Source organism: Lissotriton helveticus, chromosome 1_1 (assembly GCF_964261635.1).
Source record: "Lissotriton helveticus chromosome 1_1, aLisHel1.1, whole genome shotgun sequence".
Classification (NCBI taxonomy): Eukaryota; Metazoa; Chordata; class Amphibia; order Caudata; family Salamandridae; genus Lissotriton; species Lissotriton helveticus.
This window is the reverse complement of record NC_136057.1, coordinates 1020764118-1020780241: the sequence shown is the minus strand read 5'-3', so window position 1 is coordinate 1020780241 and position 16124 is coordinate 1020764118.

Below are 16124 nucleotides of genomic sequence, written 5' to 3'. Positions count from 1 at the left end.
TTGCATTTGGTTCTCCCCTTGCCTGCACCTTTGACAACAAAGGAAATGTGTGTATAAAAAGAGGCTGTGACCTCATGTAAAAGTGTTCTTGTTCCTGACTTGATTCTACCAGGGGCATGCGGCTGCTGGGGCCCAGGGGAAGGCTTGCCTCCCTGGGCCCTGCCCAGCCCCTGGATGCCTGGGGGATTTTCCTTGTGGGGAGCTGTTTTGCCCCACCCTTGTTGGAGGACTTCTTCTTGAGACCCTTCTGCTTTGCCCATCATGCCCAGGCCCTTGAAGGGACTTTTGCTTCAGTTTTATATTTTGGGGACTCTAGGTTGCTTTAGGCACCCTTAGAGTGCTTTGCTGAGCTTTCCCTGCAGAGCGCTGGCCTTGTTTTGCCAAGAGCCTGTCTTGTCAGCCCTCAGTGCAGAGCTGCACTCATCTTCGAGGGGGATCCCGACATAGGGATTCCCCCGCTATTGTTGATTGCTTGCAGGTGCCCACACTGCATTGTGCCCGTTTGTTTCTGTGCTGAATTATGGGTGCCAGCCTACTTATTTGATTGATTAGATGCGCGGGTGCCCACCCCGCGACTTTGCCTGGATTGGTTGTGTGAATCATAGAGGGTGCCCACCCCGCGCCTCACCGCCGTAGCCGAGCCGCTTTTTGAACGTTTCCGGGCTGCTGCCAGACGTGACCCGGAGGTCAGGCAGCATGGCGCCTGATGGCGGGCGGGACTACCGGGTTACAGAAGGAAGCCCCGCGCCCGCTCACGCTGCAGGGAGATAAGGAGCCTGGTCGTTCGGCAGGTCTCCCATGAGCGGAGGTAGCTCTGCGTCAGGGAGGAGTTGACCCAGCGGGCTCTCCGGAGCGAGAGAGCCCCGCCCGTGCTGCCACAAGAGAAGCGCTGCTAACGGTTGAAGAGGAGAAGCCGCCGCCAGCGATGAAGCCCAACCCAGTGAGTCAGGGCTGGGCCGGGTGGCGTGGGCATATCTGCTTTCGCTCCCCGAGGGAGCAGAAGGAGCCTAGTGGTGCCGGCGGGAGAAGTCGTCAGAGTGGCCACATGTGGTCAGTGGGCCGCTCCAATGTGGCGAGGCAGGCAAGAAACCCTTAGATCCAACCCAGCAGAGGTTCGAGGCTGCTCACGCTGCTATTTCGTAAAACGATCAATTTTTAACGCTTTTACCAATGCATAAATAGAATTGTTTGTAGTTTTTAAAGTTGCTCATTTGCACACTATTGTAACCTCAGAAAATATCACTTTGCTCGCTATAGAACGTTGATTACAAACGCATCTTTAGCACTGCGCTCTATCTAGCAGTTGATTACCTGTTTTCGGTGCCCCCTGGTCCGTCGCGGCTTGTGCCGTTTGTGCGGAGGGGATTACACCATCTTTGGAGGTGCCGCTTCCCCTGGAACAAACATGGTTAGCATCCCAACCTCAGCCCCAAGCTTGCAGGCCCCGCCCACTGGCCCTACAAAGCCCAGTGCGCCGAGCGGACGCGCGCAGCGGCGCGCAGGCGGCGCGCCAAAGGCAAGCCCGTCTGCGCCCGTCCGCTCCAGGCCGACTCCAGACGCCAGGGACTCTGGTCGTTTTGTACGCCACACCAGCCTATTGCACTCTCGGACAACACTATAAAATGGGCAACATCAGGTACACGAGCATAGAATTACACAATCTCAATCCTCTTAAAAGCTCTTTCCTTACAGTCCAGCCCCCCAGCACTCAAGTAAATTCAACTATAGCCAAAATATCAACACAATCAGCCTGCCGCACAGATCATACCTCTAATCCACAGTCTGACCTAGTCTGCCTCTACTGTAATGCTAGATCAATGGATAAGCATTCATTACAAATCTGGGCGCTCCTGGACTCTGTCAAACCAGACGCGCTGTTTGTTACAGAAACCTGGTTACAGGAGTCGTCCGCTCCAGACATTGCGGTAGCTCTGCCCCCTGCATACACAATACATAGGCTCGAACGCCCTGGCAATAAAAAAGGAGGTGGAACGGCCATAATCCATAAATCATCTATTAGAGTCCATATAAATGACTCCTACCTCGAATGTTGGGGCGAGCTGCTCATTGCCACTATGACTGTAGGAAACAATGAATCATGGAAGATAGCCCTTATCTATAGGCCCCCTGGATCCAAGGCTCATTTCCCTGAAAAATTAGTGGAAGCAATAGCACCCTATGCCCTTGCCACTGGAAACTTTCTTCTACTAGGAGATGTTAATTACCATCTTGAACAAACCCTCGACCCTCATACCACAGACCTAATTACCAGCCTGGATGCCTTACAGTTAGGCCTACTTCCAACAGGTCCAACCCACGTAGCCGGCCATACTCTTGACTTTGTATGTACCAACTCTCCAAATGTTGCGATTACACAGACCGACCCAGTTTTTTGGTCGGACCATTTCATTATAAAATTTGTTATAAATGGCTTTCAGGTCCCGGCAGCACACCCAGCCAAGCTAAAAAAGAGCAGGCCATGGAATAAAATCACCCTGTCTGCCTTTACCGCTAAATTTTCCCCTCCTACCATTTCCCAATGCACTAACCCTAGTCTAGCCGCCATGAAACTTGAATCGGCAATCACTCTCGCTTTCGATGACATAGCCCCCATGCGTGAATCCAAACCTCAGAAAAACAATTCACCCTGGTTTACGCCAGAGTTAAAGCAAATAAAATACTCTACAAGGATGGCAGAACGGAAATGGCGACACACAAAAAATGTCCAAGATAGGGAAAGATACAAAACTGCACATCGGCAGTATATGAAGGACATTGCTGAGGCAAAAAAAGCCTACTTAGGCAACAGGATTACATTAGCAGCCAACTCACAAAGAGAACTCTTTAACATTGTTAAGGAATTCACTAATCCAGCAGGAACGCGGCAGGCGCCCTCCGATTCCAAGGACTGGGTGGAATCTGTAGCCTCCTACTTTCATGAGAAAGTTAATGACATCCATAAACGTCTTCCCCAATTAAAGACAATAGACGAAACCACTACCCCAAACGTCAACGGGCAAAACATCCCCAATGATCATACTGCCACACTAAGTCATTTTTGACCCTTCTTAGAAAATGAGGTGAAGCAAACCTTGCTGAAAATGAAGTCTGGAGCCCCGGGAGATCCTGCCTCTCCACAAGTCATATCTACAATCTCCCCAGTACTGATCCCCATCTTAACCAACATTTTCAATCAATCCCTACACCACTGTGTTGTCCCCAAGCACTGGAAGGAGGCAGTATTCAGGCCCATTCTAAAGAAACCTACGGCTGAACCGGATCAATTTGTAAACTATCAACCAATCTCCCTTTTACCACTCTTTGGAAAAACCATGGAAGCGCTAATAAATAAACAGCTTACTGCCCACCTAGAGTCCAACAAACTCCTCGACCCATCCCAATCTGGTTTCAGGGCATCCCACAGCACGGAAACGGCCCTGCTTGAGGTCGTGGACAATATAAGACTGTCTTTGGACTCTAAACAATCGGCTATACTGATCCTGCTGGACCTGTCTGCGGCCTTCAACACCATCTCGCATCGCGTTCTGCTAGAGCGCCTTGCTGAGGCTGGTGTCGAGGGCGCCGCACTACGTTGGCTGACAAGCTATCCTGGCAACAGACGATCCAGGGTCCAGCTAGGCTCCCACTCCTCCATTTTCTATGAAAATGATAAGGGCGTCCCACAGGGATCCGTCCTGAGCCCGACCCTTTTTAATATATATGTCTCTCCCCTGGCGAAGATCATCAGAGCGCACGGTTTTGGAACCGTATCCTATGCTGACGATACTCAAATCTTCGTCACTATCAACCAAAATCCTGATGATATAAAAAGCAGGTTCCAAAGCTGTATGCTCAGTATACAAGAATGGATGACCAAGAATTATCTTATGATGAACGCTGGAAAGACTGAGGTCATGCTTTTTGGCAAAGCCGACCAAATTTGGTCACCAGATTGGTGGCCAGTCTCCCTCGGTCTTTGCTCAGTCCCCAAGCCCTCTGTCAGGAATCTTGGAGTAACAATAGACAATAAGTTGACCATGTCTGAACACATTAGAAAAACAGTGGGAAATAGCTACGGCCAGATGCGTAGTCTGAGGAAGATCTTTAAATGGATCCCACTTTCAGCACGTATGCCCCTAGTCCAAGGACTCATTATTAACAGGATAGACTACGGAAATGCCCTTTTCTCAGCCATCAACCCAACACTTTTGAAAAGACTGCAAGTCCTCCAAAACACTGCTGCTAGGTTAGTACTAGATCTACCCCCTCGTACCCCTTCAGCCGCCTGCCTCAGGACTCTGCACTGGCTACCCATACCAACACGCATAAAGTTCAAATTATGCTGCCTAGTCCATAAAGCTGTAAATGGCTACGGACCGGTCTATCTCGAACATAAGCTCAAGGCCCACGTCCCAAGTAGAACATTAAGTTCCTCCAGCAAAGCCCTCCTCTCTGTACCTAGAGTTCGAACAATCAGAAATGGAGACAGAGCTTTCAGTAAATCTGCCCCAGAAGCCTGGAACTCCTTCCCCGTACAGCTGAGGTTAGAGCCTGTTCATGTGAAATTTCGAAGACAGCTTAAAACCTGGCTCTTCTAGCCAGTTGAGCCCTCCTACTTTCTGCATCAGTTGGTCACGAGGTTCCTTTTTGCCTGCTAGCGCTCTGAGACCTTCGTGTGATTTATGCGCGATACAAATGAAATAAAATAGAATTGGAAATTGTCTCCAGGGGCCAGAGGGGCCAGAGGGGCCAGAGGGGCCCGTGATTGTCCCAGTTGTAGGATCAGCGTTTTTAGAGCCTGAGTGGCTCCCTGGGGGCCAGTGCTCGGTCTATGAGAGGCGCCCAATTTGTTTAGGAGCCGGAATGCTCCTAGTGGCATGTGTTACTTCCAGAGCCAAGGGGGCTCCAACGATTGGGGCATTTATTTATTTTCTTTAGGGAGCCAGTGCGCTCCACAAGTGGCGCAGCATTGTTCCAGGTGCCATGTGCGTCTTTTAGAGCCTAAGTGGCTCCAACGTGTAGCCCCACCATTTCCAGAGCCTAGATGGCTCCAGGGGGCACAGTCAGTTGTTCCAAGGGCCAGTGAGAGCCCATGCCGCAGTTTTGCTGATCCCCAGCTGCCCAGCAAGTAGTGGGCAGCTGTAACGTTTAGGTTTGCGCAGATGGCGCACCCTGACTGGCGCTGCATTGGCAGCGCGCCCTGACATTCTGGATACAGGGCATTTGAGCCCCCTTCTTGTGATGGCCAGTTGGCCAGGGGGGCTGGTTTGTGGATAGGGCGCAAAGCCCTATTGTGATTTATGTGCTTTAAATGTGGTGCTAGGAAATGTAATGCATCTAGTATGTTTTACGCACCCTGTGTTGATACACCTAGAGATGGTTTTACCTATGAAGGTTTATGTTAATGAGATTGTACTGCACTGTGATTTACGTCCCTAATGTGAGCTATACTTAGGAGGTAGGGTCTAATGTGTTTAGACTAGTGAGGAGGTTGCCTACTGTATTTATACTGTTTAGGCCTAATGTGATTTATGCGTAATGTGCAATGCCTTTAAGCCTTTGATACCTCTAAATGTGTTTTCATGCTTAGGAGGTTGTTTTGCCTATTATAGTTGATACTAGTGAGTTCATGTGTCCCTGCGTGATCTATGCCTATGGTGATTAGTATTGAATAGTGTGTACCTACCTTTTACCAGTGGTTACTGGTTGTGTTCTATAATTGTTACTTGGTGCTACAGTTACTCTAAGTGCTATTTCTACTACGTGCTGATCCTGACAGTGGCCCACGTGGCCCTGTCCTGTGTAAATAATCCCTTGTGAATATTTCCCATGCCAGTAGGCGCCATGTATATTGTGTGATTACTATCTGATGTGTTTTAAGAATACAAAAGTTATTTTTATATAACCTTGTGTGGAGTTCCATTTGTAGTGTGCCTGGGATGTTGTTGCTGTGTGCGTGCGCAAATGCTTTACACATTGCCTCCGGGATAAACCTGTCTGCTCGTGCCAAGCTAGCAAGGGGGTGAGCAGGGGTTATCTTTGGCATGTAGCTCCCTTGCCCTGACTAGAGTGGTGGTTTCTGCCTGGCTTTGGCGCAAACCTTAGCCAACCAAAAATCCCAGTTCTAACAGAGGCATTCGCAGTTGTAATCTGTAGTGGTTAAAATGAAAACCAATTTGATTTGATGGTGATAGTGGAGTCTGTGGAGAATGTCCTCACCGCCTTTGGTTCTTGGGTAGACATATTGTAGGAGGATTCAAGGCTACTTCCTTCAGGACATCTTGCTCGAAACTTAGAACTTCTTTCAATGTCATCCCAGTTGCAGGGGTGTATCTGGAGGAAGCACGTAGACCAGAGTCCCTGGCCTCAGGCTCTGGTTTATCCTGATCTTTCAAAAAAAGTTGTGTAGTTCATTGACTAGTCGGAATTTGTCCTCAAATGGCATCGGCATGAAGCTGAGGCCCTTTTTGAGAATGGTATGCTTAATGGGTCTAATTGTTCTAGTGGAGAGAATGACTACTTGTTTCGTTGATTGGTTTTGCTTGAGTCTGTATTTGTGTTTCTAGCTGGGGTTGTTGCCATTGTACCCATTTGTGCCCCCATCTTCTTTTTCCTCTGCCTCTGCCCCAACCTCTGTCTAAAAAAGTTGGGTGAGTAATGTGTTAGAGGAAAAGAGGGTGAGGTGTTTGTAGGGGCATGTGAAAATGAGGGTGCCACACTGGTTGGTGTCCAGGATAGGGCCCCATTGGGTACCTGTACATGGGTGGAGGTGGTGCTTCCCTGTGGTTATTATGACTGCTTGAGCTGGCTGCACTGGATGAACTGCTGAATGAAATTGATTTCATTAATGAGTGAAAGACCCATCATCGGATGAGATATCCCCACTTGGAGCTTCATAGTCCTCTCTGATTTAAGGTAATATATTTCCTTTATCAAATGGTTTTATGTCTTTCTGCAGATTGTTGATTTTTTAAAAATATTTTTGTGGCATGCGGTAGTCCTTATGCTCGCTCATTTCAAAATTAGTTTTGGCTAGCCGTGATTTGAATGTCACAGTGCTTATATCTGCCTTCATATTGTTCTCTGTAAGGGTGATCCTGATAATGAGGGCCCCGAGAGCCGTTTGGCCATGTTGATTATCAGGATCAACCAGTCGTTGGTGCACGTCCATGTGATATGAGACCATTTTCGCCTGAAAATGATATCCTCTCGGAATATGCAAGAAGCAGTTGTGACAAGAAGGCTGTTGGGTGCTATATTGGCCTTGAGGTATTCTGTCATGATTGCCCCGTGTAGGGCAATCTTCAACTGGTGTTTTTCAAGAGAAGTGATTGAACTCCAATAGTCACTATGGCTGTTATATTGAGCACTGTCATCAGCCTCTAGTAGGAAGGGGGTCCTTAGAAACTCAGTGATGATGTTGTCACCATAGCTCACGACTTTTATGTCCCTGCAGCTAGTGTAAGAAGGCGAATGAGAATAAAACAGAGTGATTTTTGGTATTTTCAAAAGAGTCTGGACTGCTGCGTTTTTGATAGTTTGGAGTTTTTTTTATCACAGATTGTAGGCTGTCCCAATATAGAAAACTTCCATAGTCTAGGCATGATAAAATTAGACCTTGCATTACCACTCTCTGTGTGGGGCACGTTAATCAGCCCAGCACTTTCCTGACGGTTCCCAACTGGCCAAAGCAGCTTGAGGCTAATTTTCTGGCCTGGACCTCCATCATGAGGTTATTTTCAGTTAGAATGCCCAGATTTTTTAATTCGAATTTGGGGGAAGAATGTTCCCCAAATTAATTAGGCCTGCAGATTTTCTTCCAAATGGAAGGATTGTTGCCAACAATTGTACTTTGGTTTTGTCACCATTTAATTTAAGACTGCTGACAGACATCCAGTCTGCAACTTGCCTTAGGCACTAATTGAGTTGACAGGATATTGCTGTTGAGTCAGGCATAAGTGAGATAACAATCTGCATGTCATCCACAAATGACACTATTGAAAGTCCATGGGAACACATGATCTCTGAAATCTGGTCGCGCTGGACCGGGACCAAGTCATAATTTCAGGACCCAGATAGGTTTGCTGAACAGAGTACCTCAAATCCAGGTTATTTTCGGTTATGGTCTAACAATTGCATGTTTCTAGGCATCTGCGATGGCACCTCTCTTGAATGAATGGCTAAAAATACCCGTCAGTACTGGGGAAACTTACATTTTGACCTTTCGTCAGTATGGCAAGTGATGCCAGATTCAAATTTTACTGTTTTTATAATTTCTTTGATATCTTCTTTTGTCAACAGAGTGAGGGAAGATGCTTTCCCTTTTCCCAGGCCATCCCTAGGGATTTAATTAAGATCATTATTGAGTACAGATTCCCCTGCCAAAGTAACGCAAGTATTGTTAACTTTTCCAAGAAAGTAATTGGCTAACATATTGCAGTGAGACTCAAAGGGCAGGGGACTGGAAGATATTCTGGCTGGTTCCATGAAAAAGTTTACTATCTTGTATACCTCCTTTGCTGAATTCAGTGCATTTGCAAACCTTGTGTTAAGATAGGAAATGTGTGCCTCTCTTATGGCATACTGATATGTCTGTGTTGCTTTTTTATAGTTTAGTTTGCTGGTAGCTTCATAGCATTTCCTTCACTTCCTTTGCAATCTTTTGCATTTTTTTAAATTCAGCTAATTGTGCAGAGAACCAAAGGCTCATGTCCCTGTGGCCGTCTCATAGGGACTAGTTAGTCCAGTGAATTGTTTATCCTGTCATTGAAGTTTGTATTCATTTCTGATATATGTCAGTTCAAATCTTGGATGGAATTGAGTAGTGTGGTTTTCCAGCTAGCTGCGGTCAGTTTTGACCAGCATTGGCTAACCCTTGGGTGCTGGGCAGGTAGGATTTTCTTTCCTACTCTCGGAGGCGAAACGGGACAATGCAGTGTGTAGAACATAGGGTCTTGTTGGTGCTAGCTATACAGTTTCTAGTCACTTGAACTTTGCGGCTGGACACCTGAAATAGATCAAGTCTCTTTTTTTAAAATGAATTAACTTATACCCACAACTTTTTGTTTCTTCTAATCTCATCCCTCTTTCTTATACCCCTCCCACCAGCTTCCATTTGTAAGAAATTGGGTTGAAGCACAAGTCCTAAACTCAACGCTGATTACCAATGTTAGAAATTGGGTTGTTGGTTGAGTGGGATGTAAGCCCTGGTCAAGCAGCAACCACAGTCCTTATTAGGGTAAGGCTCAAGCCATCCCCAAATTATCCTGTGTTCATCCTCTTTGTAGCTTGGCACAGAGCAGTCAGGCTTGACTTAGAGGTTACTTGTAATGTATTTGTGCAACACTTTAAACAGTAAAACAATGAAAACGCACCACAAAAGGAGCCCACAACAGATTTAGAAAAATAAAATAGTTTTTAATAAATAAAACAAGACCAAAACAACAAAAATCCAACCAGTAGAACCGTAGATATTGAATTTTAGATTTTTTTGTGAAAATACCTATAAAAACAAAGTACAAAGCGCCAACTGGGGATACCTAGTCGCTCTGAACCGGGACTAAGTCATAATTTCAGGCCAACTGCGATGAAGCACGGACCAAGTATAGGGACCCAGATAGGCTTACTGAACAGAGTACCTCAAATCCTGGTAGCAAAGTTTTGTGTGGATCGGCGTTGAAAATACGCCGTGCAGCCAAAGCGATGCACTGTTTCTGAGATGCAGCGAGGCTGTGGTGTGAGGTCCTGTTGCGTCATTGTCGAGGAACTGTTGAAGGAGGTTGTGATGCAAAGTTCGGCTTTGGGTATGAGGTATGCAGTGGACAATGCGCCTGTTCCGAGGAGCTGTGAGGCTGCGATGCAAAGTCCATCGTTGAGGCTACCGTCAACGAGAAATGCGAGGATCTGGGCTGTGGCCGCACCACACCGTCAGGGCGATGTGTCAGTTCGAAGGACTGTGTAGGTGTTGTGCGTCTTTGCAAGGGATCCAGTCCATGCAGCACCAGTGGTACATCTGTTCTGCTCGAGGATGCACTGCTCAGCCGAGGAGTTGCATTAGTTCCACTGGAAAGCACCTTAGGCCCACTTCCAAGTGTCCAGGACTATGGGTGGCACCACTTGGCAGAGTTGCCTCACAGATTGCAGAGTGCAGATGCAAGGTTCTTATAAGCCTGTCATGTCACTGAGGCTTCAGATCAGTAGGCTAGCCAACTAGCTCTTGGAGTCACTCTGGGTTCTGGGTTCATGAGATGCAGGTCTAGTCCTTCCCACACACACAAGAGGGCAACAGGAAACAGGGCAACACAGCAGGACTGCAGCTCCTTCAGATCAGCAGTCCAACAGAGTAGCAGTCCTTCAGCAGCACAGAAGTCCTTCTTCCTGGCAGAGTATCTATTGATTCAGAAGTGTACTTAAGTGGTGGTGGCTGAGCTCCTTTTATACACAGTTGTTCCTTTGGGGAGAAGCTTCTAGAGGTATGCCTTTTTAAGCGCAAAGATGCCCTGCCTTCCCTACCCTGGCTCCATACTAACTGTAGGGGTATGCAGCCCTTTGTGTGGAGACAGGATACAGCCTATTCGGGTGTAGGTGATGCTGGGCCCAGCTCCTCCCCTCCATCCTGCCAGTAATGGCTCACTCACTCACATCTAAGCACCCATAGTCTGTGGCTATCTAGGAGGAATACACAAAGCCCAACTGCACCCAGTCATGTGACCAGAGACAGCCTGCGGGCACCAAATGGCTAAGGCAAGAAAATGCCAGCTTTCTAAAAGTGCCATTTTCAGATTGCAATTTAAAATCCGACTTCACCATCAATTGGGATTTTTAAATTGGATTGCAGAGACACTAAACATGAACAAATAATCTCTTCCCATTAGGAAATTACACTTAGAAAATGCAATAAGGCATCTCCATTGTTAACCTATGGGAGAGTCAGGCCTTGCAGTAGTAAAAAATTAATTTAAGAGTTTTCCACTATCAGGACATGTAAAACTTAAGGGTACGTGTCCCACCTTTTAAATACACTGCACCCTGCCCTCTGGTCTGTCCAGGACCTAACCTAGGGGTGTTATTATATATATGTATAGAAAGGTAAGGTTTGGGCCTGGCAAAAAGTTTATTTTGCCAAGTCGAAATAGCAGTTTAAACTGCACACACAGGCTCTACAATGGCAGGCCTAAGATATGTTTAAAGGGTTACTTAAGTGGGTGACACATTCTGTGTTACAGACCCACTAGTAGCATTTCTTTTATAGAGCCGAGGCACATGTAGTGCCACATTACTAGGGACTAACATGGGAATTAAATATGCCAATTGGGTATAAGCCAACAAACATGTTTAAGCAGAGAGCACAAGCACTTTAGCACTGGCTAGCAGTCGTACAGTGCCCAGAGTCCTAAGGCCAGCAAAAATGAATTCAGCAGGAATGAGGAGGAAGACAAAACGTTTGGTGATGATCATGCAGAAAGGCCCAGGTCCAACACAATCTCTTCAATCTCTATGACATAAAAAGCACTAAGAAGGGTCCAGCGCAGGAAACTTTATAGAACTTTTTAATATCATCCTGTGAGCCACCCCCACCCGATTGCCAAATCCAATAGCTCGCCTATGGGATTTGATTAATGTATTTCATTAATGAATGCATATGAAGAGGATGCTGCTGTTATTTTCAATTTATAGCGCTAACACCTCTATTTGCCAGATGACTCCATGTTTACAGGACCGACTTTCAATAAATCCTCTGCAGAGATATTACGTTTTCTCATAGCATGCATGAGTAGCTCAGATCAGGTTTGTTGCAGTGCGATCTTATAGTCCTGCCTATTGGCCTGTACACGTGGGATTGTGAATACCAGAATGCTAAGGAAAAAAAATGATATTTATGACTGGCTGTCTCCGCTAGTTGTAGTAGTGGTGCACTTTAATTAAAACTATTGGATGAAAGCACTCGAAAAGGGACTTAGGAGCACAAGGAAAACGAGAATTGGAGCCACTCTTTCTTTTCAACGTAGAGCACCCCCAGTATCAATTTACACCAAAAACACAGGTGGAAGTCTGTCAGGAAATTGTATGCAGAAGTCTTCTCTGAATAAGTTTAGTGTCCTAAACATCATTTAATCGAATATTGTTCCATTGTGTGTAGCTTTTCCATTGATAACTCTAATAGGTTCTATTTTATAATAAATAACATCTAGGACCCTATATATTATCTTGAGGATGAGATTCAGATACCCGGCTGTTCAATAGTGCTTAAATAATGATAAACAACCGGTTGGCGCTCATTTAATTGATCTCTGGAAAGGGCAAGGCTGTGAGCCAGCCCTGGCACGGTTCGAGTGGGGGGTCGAAGTGCCAGGGAATGTTTAAAAAATATATATATATTTTAATAGCGCGAACTCGACCCGAAGGTATTGGAGCGCTTTACATGAGCACCGTATTTACATTACACATTCAGGCAGGAGGAGACGGATTAGGTGATTTGCCCAGAATCACAGTATGTGGACACGACACCGCGGCTCGAACCCTGGTTTCCAACACCGAAGTCAGCAGTCTAGCTGACGGACAACATACTCTCCCCTAGGTTGGGTAGGTGCAGTGTTTTACGGAGATCCGTATTCATTCATTCATTCTCATTCACTACTCAGATCTCCGTTGTGGGCAGAGGTGCTTAAGTCACATTCTTCGCAGCATGCAGTCCACTGGTTCTTGCATTTAATGAAATTAGCAGTTTTGAACTGCCAGAAATCTTTGCTCTCACGGCGCAGTTCAGGCCAAAAATAACTAGGAATACCGCATTGAATGAGAATGTAGTTTTTGTTGATTTGCTGTTTTTGCCTTCAGACAATGTGGGGATTTAGATTGGGAATCTGTGTTTAGGAATCTAATACATGTTCTGAATCCTGTAATGCGGGCCTAAGAGTCTTACACTGACAGGCTCATGCCCAACATTCGCCTGCACTCTAGGAAAATGTGAAGTAACCTGGCTACTGCACTATTCTTCCCTTTAAACCATATTTAATAGAGTGATATTATCCAACTACAAATGAGGTCAACCACATCACAGGCACAGCACGCAAACTGTGTACCGTTGACACCAACACATTGCTGTATCCATAAATGGAGAATAACTTGCATAAATTGTACTTACATAAATTATTCCCATTTGTGAATGAAAGACCCTAAATTCACCTCCAACTTGCAGTAACCTTGTTATTGTGTTGAAAGATTTCTCTTTGCAGTGTAAGAGCCTGATGTACCAAGGATTGTTCTGTGACTTGGAAGATGACTTACAACTAATTACATATGATTTATCATAATTTTTCCGAAGTAAGTCACATCTACTCATAGAAAATAGATTTCTGATTAGGGCCTTAAAACACAACAGCAGTATTTATAGATTAATTTTAACTCTGCTGACTGCGTATTGTATTGATTTTTTTTCTGTCTCAAGTAACTTCGCTTTTATACATTTACTTCTTTTAAACACATGGTGCTCAAGTATGGCCAATATATATCAGACTAGATTGTCCTGCTTCAAACAGCTATAATCTGGAAATATGACGCAGCTAGTTGAATTGAGATGAGCCAGGGCTCAAACTTCAAGAATGCATTGGCTGTTATTTGGGTGTGCACAATTGAGGTTTGCCTCCAAGAAATTAGTGAGAATTTTTTCGATCATTTGAAAGGATTGTAAATTTCACAAAGATTACAAAGTTTCTGGAATAACATTTTTGCAGGACATTTCACCCATAAGCAAAGTTATACAAAGGCATCACATTTCTAAAAATTGAGAAGATACAAGTTTTCTACCTCCGCAAGATGCTACAAATGGTATTATGATTTTGCACACGAAGGGGCATATTATCAAGCACAGCTTTAACATGATCGCCGCTTTGACAATAATGGGCTAGATAATACACCGTAGCGAATTCGCATAGAAGCCAATGTTCATACCCGAACATGGGCTTCTATGGGAATTCACAAGGGCGTATTTTCAAGCCCATTATCGCCACTTTAGCGGCAGTTTTCTAACGCGGCGATAATGTTAACGCCGTTTCTTGATAATATGCCCAGTATTTATTAAATGAATTTCCCAGCAGGAAAATGTTGTTGTCTCTTGACGACTTGGCATAATTGTGGAACCGTATGAAACATTTTGCAACCTACCTTTTAAACTATCTGAATGAAATTATTTATTGCACCAGTGTTGTGCCTCACATTAATGAAATTATTTATTGCACCAGTGTTGTGCCTCACATCAATGAAATTATTTATTGCACCAGTGTTGTGCCTCATATGGAATTTTAGATACCTAGCATACCTAATGATTTCAATGTTGTGCGGCCTGTTTAAAGAGTGCCATGTCAGTTGTGAGGATCTAATTCATGCTTGGTTTTGATTATGTACTGCACCGCTAAGGCCACTCCTGATTGCAATCTCTCTGTGCCACTCTGGAATGTTTGAGCAGCACACAATTCAAATAAGTTGGAGGCAACTAGCACTGATAGGGTAGCAAAGCCTTCTCCTGTAAGAACCAAAAGAGAACTAACCCTACAAGTTCTATCTACCGAGATCAAAGATAAGGCAGAACTACTGTGTTTTTAGCAGACTTTCACCCACATATTACTATGTGGCATGCTTCATCATCGAGTCCTCACCTGGTACAGGTATTTAGCTTATAGGAGGAGTGCCTATTTAAATAGTTTACAAATGTACTGAACAGGGACTTGAAATGAAATGGCAGGTTAGTATAAAAAGGCTGCGCCTCGATAAATCTCTGGGAGGGGTCAATCTAGCGGATTTCAAACTGTATCAGACAGCTTTCCTTGCCAATCAAGGATCTTACTGGCTATCACCCCCTGCTGGCTACACTCCTGTGTGGCTAGCCGTCGAGAAAGCCCTCTTTAGAAATCTTGCCCCAGCGACCATCTTAACTGCTAATGCTAGTATGGCTACTTGCTCAAAATCCATCTTCAAAAATACGAGACTCGCCCTGTTGAAAATTGATAAAATCCTGGATAGTAGTATAAGACGTTCAGACTGGGAATCGATATGGTGTAATCATGCAATACTCTACAAATGGAAGCCACTACACAATGAGCTATGGATCAATAAGGGTATATTTTTTCCGCATCAACTGCTTGGAGATTCTTAACCCCTCTCCTTTAAGGAACTCCAATCCAAATATGACTTAGACTCGTTGGAGTTTTACAACTACTTGAGCATTAAGGCAGCGATCTCCAAAGAAAATTATCCACAAAATCTCCCTCTATTCCAAACTATCTAGCTAATCTCAATAAGCTGGGTCACCAGGTTTCCAGGCTCTACAAACTACTACGCCCACAACAGTCCAATCTCAATAAAGATCTTATACAGTTCTAGGAATCCCACTCATCTTTACCAATTTCAGATTTGGATGGGTCCAAAACGGGGAATCGACTACGAGACACAAAATAAGCCCTACACTCTCCCAGACAAAGTTTGGGCTTCTCCATAAAGCTTTCTAGACACCGGCGCGTCTCTTCTCACATAATATTAGAGAAAATACAATTCGCTGGAACTGTAACGACAAAGATGGGGACCTAGAACACCACTTACTACAATGTGTATGTGTTGCACCCTTGTGGGACAAAATCTTCGCCTTCCTCTCCAAGGTTTTCTCTTTCTCCCCTGTCAGAGAGCTATCCACTATGGTACTTGGCTTTCTAAGAGCTGATTCTCTCACAGATAACGATAGGGCCCTAGTTGACCTACTCCTTACTGCCACTGTAAATATTGTTCTAAATAATTGGAAAGACACTCGTAAAGCCTCTTTCAAATGTTGGTTAAATTGGGTCACCAACCTGAGAGGTGCTGAAAACATCTCCCCTCAAAACACTCCGCGGTGCCCTCCTCATAGACAAATGTGGGTCACTCTTGGCAATTACTTTAGTGTTCACAAACCTCCTTGAATTTCCCACATACTCCCCCGGCTCCAGTTTAATACGATATCACACTCTTTTTACTGTGCCTGACCTGACACATCCATAATTGCTCCCTACATGCTATTCCAGCTAGTCCAGCATCTTCGACGACTGTAATGCCTGTGGTTTACTGTCCTTGTGTTGATACTTCATATGTGATGTACA